This window comes from Vulpes lagopus, chromosome 3 (genome assembly GCF_018345385.1).
Source record: "Vulpes lagopus strain Blue_001 chromosome 3, ASM1834538v1, whole genome shotgun sequence".
NCBI lineage: Eukaryota > Metazoa > Chordata > Mammalia > Carnivora > Canidae > Vulpes > Vulpes lagopus.
Genome location: NC_054826.1, coordinates 66,463,535 through 66,477,281, shown reverse-complemented (window position 1 = coordinate 66,477,281; position 13,747 = coordinate 66,463,535).

Genomic DNA, 13,747 nt, shown 5'->3' with positions numbered 1-13,747 from the left:
TGGATGACAACCAGCTGAGAGGCTAAAGCCACCCTTCCTGTTCTTGGGAGAGGCACCCTAGCCCAATATCCTTCCCCCCTCCAACTTGCTTGCCACTAGATACTGCCCATCTATAGGTAAGGAGTCTGGTTTATCTAGACTATACCCTATAATATTTTCCAGTTGAGACTTCATAGCTAAGCAGCCCACACTTCTATAATCTCAACATTTTTACCTGCCCCACGCTGATACCACCCCCAGGCTTGATATTCTTCCTAAGATCCCCAGTAAGTCCATAAGTAGCAAGTCCCCAAGGACATTCCTGTTTTATCTTTGCTCTTCAACTTTCAGCTGTAAACTCTGGCCAGAAGACTTATCCATGTACAGGGTTCATGGGCCAAATTCAGCCTCTCAGGTCTTCAATTACCGTCAGTACACCAAGCACTGAGCTCTACCTGCCTAAACATACTCATTTGGGGCAATCAGGCAACCCAGACCAAGATGGTGTAACACTGAATGTTTATGGCCTAAGGAACTCTAGGAAGACAAGGTCTCTGCCAAGGTCATGCTGTAGACCAGAAAGAGCACCAGGTGACCGAAAGCTTTTTCCTGCTTTTCTCCCTTAATATTGTTCAATTCCATCTCCTAAGCATCTCTTGAACCCATCTACTTCACTTCACCTCAATTCTCCTGCCTAAAAGGGACTAGAATTTTCCTAGCCAGTCATTCAATAAACCTTCATGCCAACCTCCTGGCTAGTCTCTGGCGTAGAAGCCTGAATCTTAAGCCTCATTGGGTTATCTGTCACTCATCCTTGTAAATCTCTTCTAGGGCTTTCTAGCACTCTAAGGGTATACAGCAAGATCTACAACGTGGCCTCAAAGTCCTAATGCAGTCTGACCCTGGTCTAAGCCCCCAGTGTCAACTGTGGCCCCTTTCTATGTTTGAGTCATAACAGCTTTCTTATCTGGCATCCACACACCTAGATACTTTTGCCCTTAAGAGAAATGGAAAACAATTAGCATAGTTTTAACAAGTCACTGAGCAAGGAACACCCTAGAAACTAGGATATTTTGTAGTGATTCCAGATGGATTTCTTCAAAGAAATTAGCACCAGACACTAGCATCTAGACTGGCTTCTGGAGTCATGTGGTCTGGGAAGGAGGAGACTGGTTCCTTCTCTTACTAGCTCTATTCCCTGCATCTAGATGGTGCTGTGCCTGGACTGTGGAGATGTCCTACCACTTGGGTGAGCTGTGGCCTCAGAGCTAGGAGTGTCTTATGGACACCCAGACTAGAGGTACCAGAATGTGGCCACACATGAACTATTCACACATGTCGATATATTCTGCTTAGTTGGTTTGGGGCCATCTTTAGGCCTCAGACACTAGGGATCTCTAAAGCTCATTCTTTCCTGACCACCTTTCTACCTCCCTCCGCACACAGCAAGTTAACTACAAATCGGTCACTCAAGATTAAGATGTACTCCTTGCATTTATACACCAGGTCTAGTCCCTGAGTAGTCAGGCCAGCAGGTCATGCCCTCCCCTGCAGCCAGGCCAAGTCCTGTTTCCATAGACATGGCAGCTAAGGCATCAGGTATGTATGAAAATGGTAGGCAAAGTAGGTGGTGATGCCTGAGTATTAAGTCCTTGTCCTGGGCCAGCCTGGAATCTTCTTTATAGATTTATATATATGGTATAGGAGATACCCCCATGCCATCTTTTGCTATGAAGGCTGTAACACCCTCAGGCTTCCGCATGCCACTGACTTAAGTTTTGGCTAGGATTAGCCCCAGCTGCTCTCCTGCTCACTTGAACCCTGGGGCAGGATCCTGTTATTTTAGGTTAGAAGCATCTGTCCCAGAGGCCACTTCCCAGAGTCCTTAAGCTGTCATTTAACTTCCAGGTAGATCCATCTGATCTCGACCTGAATCACCATTTCCAAGTGCTATGAAAGTTCTGACAACTTCATAAGACCCTTGTTTTCATGGGTCAGAGCTCCCAGGCCAAGGGAGCTGGGCATCCTAGACTCTCAGGGCTCAAAAAGCCTGAGGCTCCCGAATACACAAGGCCAAGAACAAAAGAATAGTCCTGTAGTTCTTGCTGAGAATCGTGCCTGAGGATTCCCATGGCCCTTTGAATGCAGGCACTGAGGCTTTAGTGTCTTCTGCTAGGGCAGCTCAGGAGGATGGCCAGCTACCAGCCCCTCCCAGGCTGTCGCAGACCAGACTCCTCAGTCTGCAGCCTCAGAGGCAACTACTAAGTGTCTCTGACATACCCCAGCCTCCAGCCCATCGCTGCTCAGCACTTTAAGATCAGCCCTCAGTTGATCTTACAATACTCCGTAGAAGGTGCTGTTCCTAAAATGGCAACACCTTTCTGGAAGGAAGACCAATGGCAACCGACAAGTAGATGGGAGATCCTGGAGGACCGCTTCCTGTCTGGCATCCACCTCGTCCCACTAGAGGCCCTCCACTCGGTTTGTCAGTACCATGAGACTAAGCCCCTGAGAACAGAGCCTGGGGGTTTTATCTCCACAGGCTAAATGCCCAGCAGAGTGTGAATGCCATTGCAGCTACCCAAGGGAATGGGGCTCAGAAGAAACAGATGCCCCAATCCCTGAGCACAGCCTGGACTCCAGGAGGACAGCCCCGGAAAACATCTGGGTTGGTCACCGAAGCAGCAGTGGTGGCCACAGTGGAGGCCTCAGGGGGAAAGGGTGGAGTGGGTACCCTTAAGTGGAGAACACTGTCCAGTCCACAGGGGACTTGGGTCAGTCCAAGGAACACTAAGCTATGGTCTCGTAACAAATCCATTCTAGGTAGCTTAACGAAGGTTTACTTCTGGCACAAGTCTTGAGGGCAAGGCAGTTTGTACAAGACTCTTCCCAGTGCTGACCTGGAAATGGTCTTCTCTAGCTCTCCCAGCTCTGAAGCAGAGCCTACAGGGGGAATATGGGGAAGGTACACCTACCCTCCATGGTTTTAGACCAGAAAGGGGGTGGTTTCCACTTATATCGGTGGGAGTTCAGTTATGGGACCCATGATACGTGGGAACCGGGAAGTAAAGGGCCTGTAGATGGGTACTGAGCATTAATGGACAGCAAGATGCCCAAATTCCTTTTGCAGCCACTACAGGTTCTGCTTCTAACAAGCAACAGCATCATTGTTCCACGCTAGTTAAGGATTTGAGGGAAAAACCATTCTTGGCTTTGCATGGAAGTACGTATGCCTGAGGCAGCCTCACACATGTCCAGTTTCACCTGTCACCCTTAGTGCTAGGAAGGATCTCTGGTGCCAGTGACATTCAGAGATGGTCTTGAATACAGATGGACCCAAAAGCCACAATCTCTCCCTTAGACACAAAGACGACCTGTCAGGGCACAGCCTATCGGAGCATGTCACGCTGTGCCAAAGCCTACGCATCCTCTGAGAGTGCTTCTCCACAACCTGACTCAAGTGATCCATACAACATCAGAACTAGAAGTCAGAAGTGCCAGCCTCAGATGTCCCATGGGTTACACTTAGTAGCCCCACGTGAGCCACAGTAGGTTTGAATAGTCTGAGGCCACCTCCAGGCCCTGACCCCAAGTCTCTCATGGCACACTTGTCCTAGGAGGTCTGCAAAGCCATGCATTCTCTACCTACAGGCAGAGGACCTCCTACCATCTGTTGCCACAAGCACTGCCCGAAGTAGTGCTACAGCATGGATGCCTGTGCACATTTAGAGGGTGGGCACTAGCATTGTCAATTGTAAGCTCAGAGTTCAAAGTGGCTGCTTTCCCCAGGATAGCACCCTTGGGAACCTAGGTGAGAATATAGACATAATTGCTGAAGTGTTCTTTAATAAGCAGCAGCTATCGGACATTGCCCAGGTGCTCCAGCTAGTGGACAGTAAATCTGAGCAAATTCACTGTTGAGACAAGAGGACAACCATGTGAAATAGCTATTCACCTGGAAAAGATGAAAGGGTGGAAGCAGTCCTCACCAGCCCCTTCCCAAGAACCAAGATGTAGCTCCTCCTGCAGGTAGGGCAAACCTTCTGCAAAGAATGCTGGGAGCCGGTATTGCCTCTGAATATAGCACCGTAGATCCAGGCAAGTATGGTCCATTTATGTGAAGATAGCTAGTAGATGGGGGCAGGACACTGGATATTTGTATAGTGAAGAAGTGAGGACACTGAATTTCTTCTTAATCATAGGGAGATAATGATTGGGGAGACTGCCACCTTAATACATTAGAAGTTTCATAGTTTAATGAGGTCTTTTGATGTAATGAAATATTAAGGTTACCTATAAGTTCAACATTTGGCTGGACTAAAGCCTTTAGATGTAGATGCCAGACTCCAGGATATACAAAGAGGGACAAGCTAGACAACACTAGGAAACACCAACCAAGCAGATCTAGAAGGTGGTATACTCTGCAGGACTTCCCTGGTCTCTCACAGAATCAGAAGGGACTATACTGGATATAAGCAGACAAATCTTGGTATTAGATTGAGAAGTGTTTAAATGAACTATAGAAGAAGTCTTGTCTTAGCATTAATAGAAAAGCCCGAGATATAAATTAGAGGAGCTCTAAGTGGCAGAAAAAAACAGGTTGGGACAGAAGTAGGTACACTTTGGTCTCATTTCATGCGTAGAGAAATATCTGGAAAGGACAGTACTAGACCATTGCAGTAGCAATCTCTGGTAATCAGAGTGATGTTCTTGTCTACTGTCTGTAGTAAAAGTGTACTATTTCTATAACAAGTGTACTGTAAACACAAGAATCTGGAAGAATCTGGTATACCTTATTTGACTAAAGCTGAAGACTTGATGTCAAGTTCTTGGAAAGGATCCCACTAGTTCAAACCTTTGCTGTACTTGTGTGAATACAATGAACTTATCTGGTTCTCTGGAGGTGATATTAGATGCTCACCGGCAAGACAACTCCCAAAGTGGCTCCAGGAGAACTGACTTGGGCATTTCCCCTTCTATTTGCAGAAAGCCCACCATGAAGGGCAAATGCCTCTGGGCCTGCTTGTAGGAAGAGTTAGAAAACCACCTTCCCAGGTTTGGGTATATTCTAGGGCATCCTAAAAGATGTAACTATCACTTTCTAGGGGATCCCTGGGTGGCTCAGCAGTTTCGCGCCTGCCTTTGGCCTGGGGCACGATCCTGGAGTCCCGGGATAGAGTCCCACGTCGGGCTCCCGGCATGGAGCCTGCTTCTCCCTCTGCCTGTGTCTCTGTCTCTATGTCTATCATAAATAAGTAAAAATGAATCTTAAAAAAAAAAAAAACTTTCTAGCAGAGGATCACTTCACTTCTACAGAAGGTCAGATTTAGTTCCCAAATGAAGTCCTACATCCATTCCATTTAGAAATATGGATGCAAGACTGAATAAATTAATGGAATCCAATACTATATTTAAGATGACTGCATGATAATAGGTTTTATCCCAGGAAAAAATGAGAGTTCTAATTAAGAATCTGAAAGGTTTTTTCCCCTGTATATCAATATAAATGGAGTTTACTTGTTTAGAACTTAGTTTACCAAGGAAAAAGGAATGTCCTTAAGTTTCTAGGAGTTTCCTCAAGAAGGTTCTACAATTCTGAATGAGTGAATAGTCCAAGAATTAAAGACTTTTGTTCTCTAAATTAGTTCATAAATTCAAAGTAATCCCTCAAATCCTTGCTTAATTTTAAGAACTCAAGTTAACTTTGAAAACCTATAAAGAGGTCCTTAAATAGCTAAGTCAACTGCCAAGTATAAATGACTTGTCCAAGCAACAGAGTGCTATAATGAGAGGCAGTATGTATAGTATTTGCACAAAAACAAAGCAGCAAGACCCAAGCATGCATAGGAACTATGAAAAAAAAAAAAAAAAAAAAGAACTACCACAGACCAGTGGTAAGGGATGAACTTGTCTGTGTGCGGGGAACACCAGCTTACTGTAGAGAATAGCTAAATACCATACCACTGTTTCTAATCTTTTAGAAATGCTCTTTAGCCATGGTTTTTAGAGAAGCCTAGATTTATTAGAGACCTAATAGGGAAAAAACAGATTATGTGGCCTGATAGGAAGTGACTTTTTAAGACCCTACTATAGCACAAACCATAAGGGCAAAGTTTTAATATGATCAAAGTTAAGTTTCTGTTCAATGAAGGATGCCATGAACAAGTTTATGTCAAACAAACTGAGCGCAATATAAAATTGATGAGGGACTATTTGAATAAGAATCCTTAAATAAGACAGATGGGAACCCCAAAAGAAAAGACAGTCAAGGATATCCAAAATGCAATCCTAAGAATCTAAACTCAAATGCAAATGACACAGACCCCTTCGTGTCCATTAAGCTGGCAAGTGCTAGAAAGCTGGTATATGAAATATTGATAGTATACAGGGATACAGGAATACTATAGTACCATAGGACCATGTACTGGCACAGCCATTCTGGAAGACAATCTGGTATCACTTAGTGAAATTAAGCAATTCTATTCCTGGGGGGTAGAACACAAGATGTTTGTCCTACAGGTAGATAGGGGTATATGTGTAAGGATGTTCTTTGCAGTGTTGTGGTGACAGATGGAGACAATAGGATGTCCATTCTTGGGAGAGCAGCTAGGAAAGGTGTAGTGGCCACAGGTCATATAGGATCACTTAACAGAAACCGACTGGGTATACACATAACTGGAGTATCAGACCTAATGAGGAAGAGACTGTGAGCCATTAATATATATAGGAAACCTTTTATAATCACGGAGAATCATTCAGATATCTTACACATTGGGTTGGTTGCCTATGGGTGGCAGACAAGAATGGGTGTGGAGATAAAGGATCCCTGTACAGGACAATGGTGCTTGTATGCCACGACTTAATGGGTTTCATTAACCCCACGGTTTCTTCCCCCCTCCCCACCCCAAAGGTTTTAACAACTAAGATATCTTGGAAGAGTATTGGACTTATAAAGGGCCATGGCAAGATAGGAGGCTAAGACCCGTTTTTCTTGTACTAAAGATACCCAAGAGTCCAAAAGCTCTTGCCTTACTTTGTAATCTGTCCAGCTTCTTCTGCTTAAACAAGGATTCTTGGTATGGACACTTTGGGCGTGCTTCCTATTGTGCATGATTCTAGCGACCATATCCTGTTTTCTGAAAACCTACCCTGTACCATTCTAGTTTTTCAGTAGCATAGGCAAAAAATAGAAATTCAATCCTCCCTTGAGAAACCCTTGGTCTCCTCTTGCCCATTTATGTCAACTTAACCAGCCTGTTCTCCCATCGCCCCTGAATAAGATTGCAGTAGCAATGTAGGTTCAAAGGGAGCACACTTGGTGGGAAGTGATGGGACCACCTTAACCTAAGGGCGTAAGGGGCTAGAAGCAGTAAGGAGGAAGATTTAGAAGACAGAAGTACAAGAACCTAGAAGGTGTGCAGTCTCAGGGGGGTAGTTTGAAGAGAAACCTTTTAGGAAACTGGTACAAATGCCAACCTATATTGCTGAAGGCTCCAGCCTCAAGATCCTGCTCTTAAGCTAGCTCTGGAAGATAAAGCATTCAAATCAGGAAGAAAGCCATTAGCACGATTATGGATGTCTACAAGGGTACCCTTGCTTCATTCCATGTTCTAGGTCTGGATGTTTTGACAATCACTGTCATGTACCTACTCATACTGCCATGTGAAGTTGAACTCTATCTCCTTCACATCAGGCAGGACCACTAGATGCCCCTTCTCATCTGCCTTAATCTAGATTTCAGGGTTATCCTGAAGGAGTTTCTAGCCCCTTCTGTATTATCCCCCATGGATATCCCCCATTTCCCCTCTCACTCCCATGGGCCATCCTGTCTATACTGACCAGTAGACCCATTGTTTATGATAGGGAAAGTATCCAGAATTGGGAATCCCATAGGTTTAGGGCAAAGTCTGTCTTGGATGAGGAAGGGGTTTTGTATACATCTATACATTAACTCCCATCAGGGAGATTAAGTTCAAGAACCCCTGTTCTTTACTATGAACTGGCCTTTGCTGCAGGAGCTCAGGTCCCACCCTAGGGCTCACTGGATACAACTGAGCCTCCTGGTTTCTTCAGTTGGCATGAATTCCCTCTGAGGGTCAGTGCTAGCTTCTCTTAGCCTTTATACCTTTCTCTTAGGAGGAGCCAAAGTAAGATCTTCAGTTCATGTTCTCACAAATATAAGCCTGATCCAAACTATGCCCAGAATTCTAGGGCCTCTACTTCAGTTTTCATATGTTATTCATGGTAAAATCTAAATGTGATTCACCCACTGTGAAGTTCAATTCCTCTGTATCAAGTGACCAGGCACAATGACTTAGTTGGCAGCAAAAAGCTTTTGCATACCCATACAGCCTAAGGTCCTGACTACCTGCTATAGAAAAATATGGGTCAGTTCATGAGCCACCCAGACTATGCTAGGCAGACTTCAAACTCTGCCAGAGACCAGTATTTGTTTCCTCGCTCTAGGAGCCCAGAAAAATCAAAAGCTAAGTTTTGGCTTAGAGCAGAACCAGAAGAGATTAGAGTTAACCAGATGACACAAGGGCAGGTCATTTTTTTTTTTTTTTAACCTCTAGGCCATTAGTCAGGTCTAGAGGTCTCTACCAGACCTGTGACTCAATTCAACGAAAAGGGATGGGAGCTTGCAAACATGCTGGGACTGAGTAAGGACAACACCTAGTCAAATAGGAGAAAGTGACCATGGCAGCAAGGGATAAAGGTTTATTCATGTCATTTGTCAACCAGAAATGTCAAATCCAGATGCCACATGTAACAGCCTTCCTGGCCAAGGGTCTATTCTTTACATATAGGATAAGAGTTTAGACTGAGTCCCAGAACCTAAGGGTATATAAAATGCCATGTTTAAAAGGCCTAGAGAGATCAATCAGCTCCAAGAGAAGGGCAAGGTCCCATGCCCAGCTGAACAAAATGTAGCTGCCAGTCTTTGTGAATGCCTGCAGCTACTATTTCTATTCTCATTTGTTGGCAACTAAGGGCTTAGGTAGCAAAACGTGAGGTCAGGAAAGACGACCCTGTAGAGAAAGTCCATGGAGAAAAACAAGGCACCAGAACATAAGCAGCAAGGACGCCCAGACTCAGGCTTCTGCATTGGTAGATATTCTTGCACAAGATAGTTCCTCTTAGAAAAAGAGGTGAAGCCCCTTAAAGTGAAAGAAAATTCACATACCCAAGTATATCCTAGATGTCAAAGTTTTTACAAAAAGCAATCTGAAGAAAAGCTTTTTTGGTGCTCAACTACATCCTAGGTATCTTCCAGCATAAGAGGCCTATGGCCTCTAAGTCAGGCCATCCCTCTAAGTCCTGGACAACGGTCAAAGCAGATAAAGCCAATAAACAGCTTATTTATAAGCATGTTTATCCCATCATTGGGACCAGTGCCGGTGGACAATATGTCACCTGGCAACTCAAGAGGAATTCACATGGCTGACATGTAATACTATGGTAGTGTACCTACAAGTTATGATTCCAACTGAAGAGATTAGGTGTATGAATTAAAAGCTTAGGACTAGATCTGGAATGATCTATCCTCAGAATTCATCAGGCACTGTTTTCTTTCATTGTAATAGCATATTATTGAAAGCCTATAGTCCCCAATACATTCTTGAAATTAAAGAACCATTGATAATGTTGGTCATGTGGGAAGAGGTTTCTAGCAGGGGAAAAGTCATTCATTCTGTTCTTGAGATAGTGGTCAAAAACTTCTGGAAAAGTTAGACCCTTGGGGATCCCTGGGTGGTGCAGCGGTTTGGCGCCTGCCTTTGGCCCAGGGCGCAATCCTGGAGACCCGGGATCGAATCCCACGTCAGGCTCCCGGTGCATGGAGCCTGCTTCTCCCTCTGTGTCTCTGCCTCTCTCTCTCTCTCTCTCTCTCTCTCTCTCTCTCTCTCTCTCTGTGTGTGACTATCATAAATAAATAAATAAATAAAAATTTAAAAAAAGTTAGACCCTTGAATTACACCAGAAGCAATCATAGAAAGCTCTATACAACTAAAAGGACTGCTGCTGTTTTGGAAGATGGAGAGCTCAGCTTTACCATATATGCAGATGCAGCAGAAAAATGGTCCCAAGACACAATGGTGGAAACAGGGTCTCCGAGAACAGACTCAGTAAGAATCTACCAGCTTAAAGACCCAAGCCAGGGGAGAACAAGGGACTCCAATTTGACCCTGTTGGTGAGTCCCATCCAGAGTGCTGGGGGGTGGGGGAAGGGGCATTAGGCAGGACTAAGGACAGTCCTACTAAACTAACCTGGCCAAGAAGCCACAGACAACTTACAGAAAGCAGGGATAGGACTGCTTAATTGAAGCAATATGTAAGCATTAACAAGGGGTAGTACCAAGATAGAAGTACCCCAAACCAGCCTGATTTGCAGGAATCAGACTGAACCTAAGAAAACCAGGACAGAAGGAGTCCAAATAAGCCTATTTCATAGAATGGCAAAGAACATGAGTAGGAGGGGCCCCAGAATGAAGAAAATACCCTGAGACCTAGGCAAAGAACAGAGCTCCCAGCAAGAACACAGCCATCATCTGCTGAGAGACTCTGCTAAGTGACAGCATCTGTGACAAAGGAAAACAGCAGCCCAGAAGAGCTACTGTAGACCTCACGACCCTGCTAGAGCTGATATACTACTGGTTATGAGCCAGTCGCTTAGCCCCACATATCCAAGTATATGGTTCCAGCTCAAGGACAGGGAGGAGTCTTTCAAAGACTCCTCCCACCCCCGCAAAAAAAAAAAAAAAATAGGATTGGACTTTAAGGATCCCAAGGACACCTATATCCTCCCCCAGATGCCGATTCTAGAAATAGTCTTTCAGGTGTTACAGAGGAAACTTCTAGGATATTCTACTTAGATTGACCAATAAACCCAACAGCCAAGTTTAAAAGGATTCTAAAAATAATTTCCTTCTTTATAGACTCAGTTCTTGTATAGATCTGCACATTATGCCCCGGTGAACGGGACAGTCCTAGATCTCATTTCTGACTACAACCCAAGCCTTGCCACATGAGCAACTCTTCTCTGGTCTCCCTACATAGCTGACTTGAGGACATGGGATTCTTACCTCATTTAGCTTCAGTCCCCTCTAGTGACTATCAGCAGCTTTTGTCCTGTTAGTCCTGAAAGGCTAGAGCAAAAGTCTAGGTTTTTTCCTAGTTACCGATTGACCCAGATGCCTACTCCCCACCAGAATTCCAGTTCTGTTGCCTGCCTGCTAGTATATGTTCTATCTTAGCTTTCAGGCAATATCTATGAAGGTGAAGTCAGTCCCTGATGGGAAGTTTAAGTCTTCCAAGGGAAGTCCAAGGAAGCCAGCCTCCCAGCAGGGTCAATCCTTCAGCATCAACTCTGACTTGCCAGCACAATCCAAGAGGCCATTTCCCATGAACCATTTGAGCCATGCTCAGGGCCACCAGAAGCTGTGCTGCTTGGCACCCCTAGGCTCTGCCAGAGAGGGAGATCTGTCAGGAAAGGCCCTTACTGTGCTCCCTAGGACTCCTTGCTACTTACCCCTAGGACTACGAAACCAGAGTTTAAGGACTAGAGATGCCTAGGAAAGTACATGCTGGCACATCCAGATCTCTGGCCTGGTGGTACCAGGCATTTCTGAACAGCTTATGACCCAATCGGTCTATTGTGTCCAAGTTTCAGCTTTGGAGAGAAGTGGTCCAGGGATTGTCCTGAATTTTAATCTCCTGATGTGAATACTGTAACTCCTACCTAGATATACCAGTCCAGACACTGGCTACCTAAAGAAACTAAGCACCTTTACCAACAGTCTATCCTGACAGACTCTGCCGAGCACCCATTGTATACATATTGTGGAACATTCTGTGGAAAGGTACCCTATAAAAAAAAACAAAATCCCATATTTAGAATCTCAGAACATTCCTATAGGACTTAAATTCTCCTTAAATGATCAGACCAGTGTTCAAAAGGGCAGAGATAAGCAATACAAGCTATACACCATCCTAATGCCACAGGACCCAGGGACAGGGGCCTGGGGGGGTTGGGACACAGAGAGAAGTCTTGGGCCAACAGATAAGCCAGGCCACAGGAAAGGACTCAATGGAGATCTGATTTCCAGGGCCTAGTTGTATTGAGCCTGTGGGGACATGCCCAGGGAGCAAAACTGGAAGGTGAAAACGTCAGGCACAGAAAGCAACCTGACCCAGGCAGGTCCCTAGCCAGGGGCAAAGCCAGGTGATGGCTGACATCTCTAGGGGACACAGGGATCTAAGTGACATCTTATGACTGCAAGGCTTTCAAAGTCTATTCAGGCCCAGGACACTAACCCATCTCCCAGTCAAGACTCTGGGCTGAAACTCAACTTCCTCCTAGAGATAGAAGATGTAACTAGATACACAGGACATCTTTCTTACAGAGCCTCACACTCAGGAGTTTCTATATTTCTACCTTCCTGAAGACTACTTCCATTGGAAGTTAGGGGTCCCAGAAGTACTGGGAACTCAAGCTTAGACATCCCAATGATACTCCATTCCAACACAGCCAGCTGACTTCCACATTTTTACCTTAGCAAGGTATACTAGAAGACAGATGAGGCTCCTGGAGTCCCATCCTCCCTTCAGTTAGTACACTCAGGGCCTTGGATAGCAGAATGTCCTTCACCCTACATCCAGTATGCCATTTTTGACTTGTGAGAGCAGCACCTTAGCTCCCCAGCCCAACTTTAGAACCAGTCTTATTCCTATAGACCTCAGATTCCAGGGGTAAGAGGGAAAAAATGACAAGATAGGCTCCTGGTCTCGCCTATACAATTCTTGCAGAACAATTCCAATAGCCTTCAATGACCATGAAGGTAGTGGAGATACCAATGTCTGGCTCTGGGAGAAGGCCATGATTACAACAGAAAGGGAGTGAACAGTTGTAGAGACCATCACTCCAGAACAAGCCAATAAAGGACCTCAAAGTAGATGACAGACATGTAGAGCCCATAGCCAGGACAGGAAAGCACAGCTTGGGGAATATGCCAACCTAACAAAGGACCACAGCTGGACTGATCCAGGCAGAGCTAAGTAGAAACAGGATCAGAGGCTTCAGAAGTAACAGCCTACAGGACCTGCCTGGGTAGGACAGCCTAAGGCCAGTCCAACTGAGGAAGTACCAAGCAGCCTCAGCATCTCTGGGCCACTTAGGCATGGAAAGTGGAGAACAGAAGTGCATGCTGCCCAAAGGCGCCACAGGCTGAGAAGAGTCTGACAGGATGGACCTTCAAGTCAGTGGAGGAAGGTCAGGGAAAAATGCTACGGAATTAGAGCCGGAGATCTGCTCTCAGCAAATTCAGTGTGCAACGCAGGATTATGTTGATCATGCTAATTATTTCTGGGTATATCAAGTCATGTCCTATACTTTAAATATTCAATTCAGTCAATTTCTAGGAGCTTTGAGTGTAAAGTAGATGTCACATGAAGGCAAATCTCTAGGAAGTTGTCATAAAAATGGAAAGTAGTTACTAAGAGGAAAGGGAGATTTTTTAGGCCATGTGATACTTCTTAGACTTGAATGTAGAACTTGCCACCATGAGCCACATGCCCGGGTTCCCACAGCTATTAGGATAACATGTCTGCTTTTAGCAATAAGGGTAGTGCTTAAATAGAAGCTCTGAAAGCTTTATAATGTAGGTCCTATGAAATGGTCAAGGAGGAACATACCCCCCAAAACACTCGATTCCCTCACAAACTGAGTTAGGAAGCATATTCAATTTCTAGTTCCTGACTCCCGTGTGTT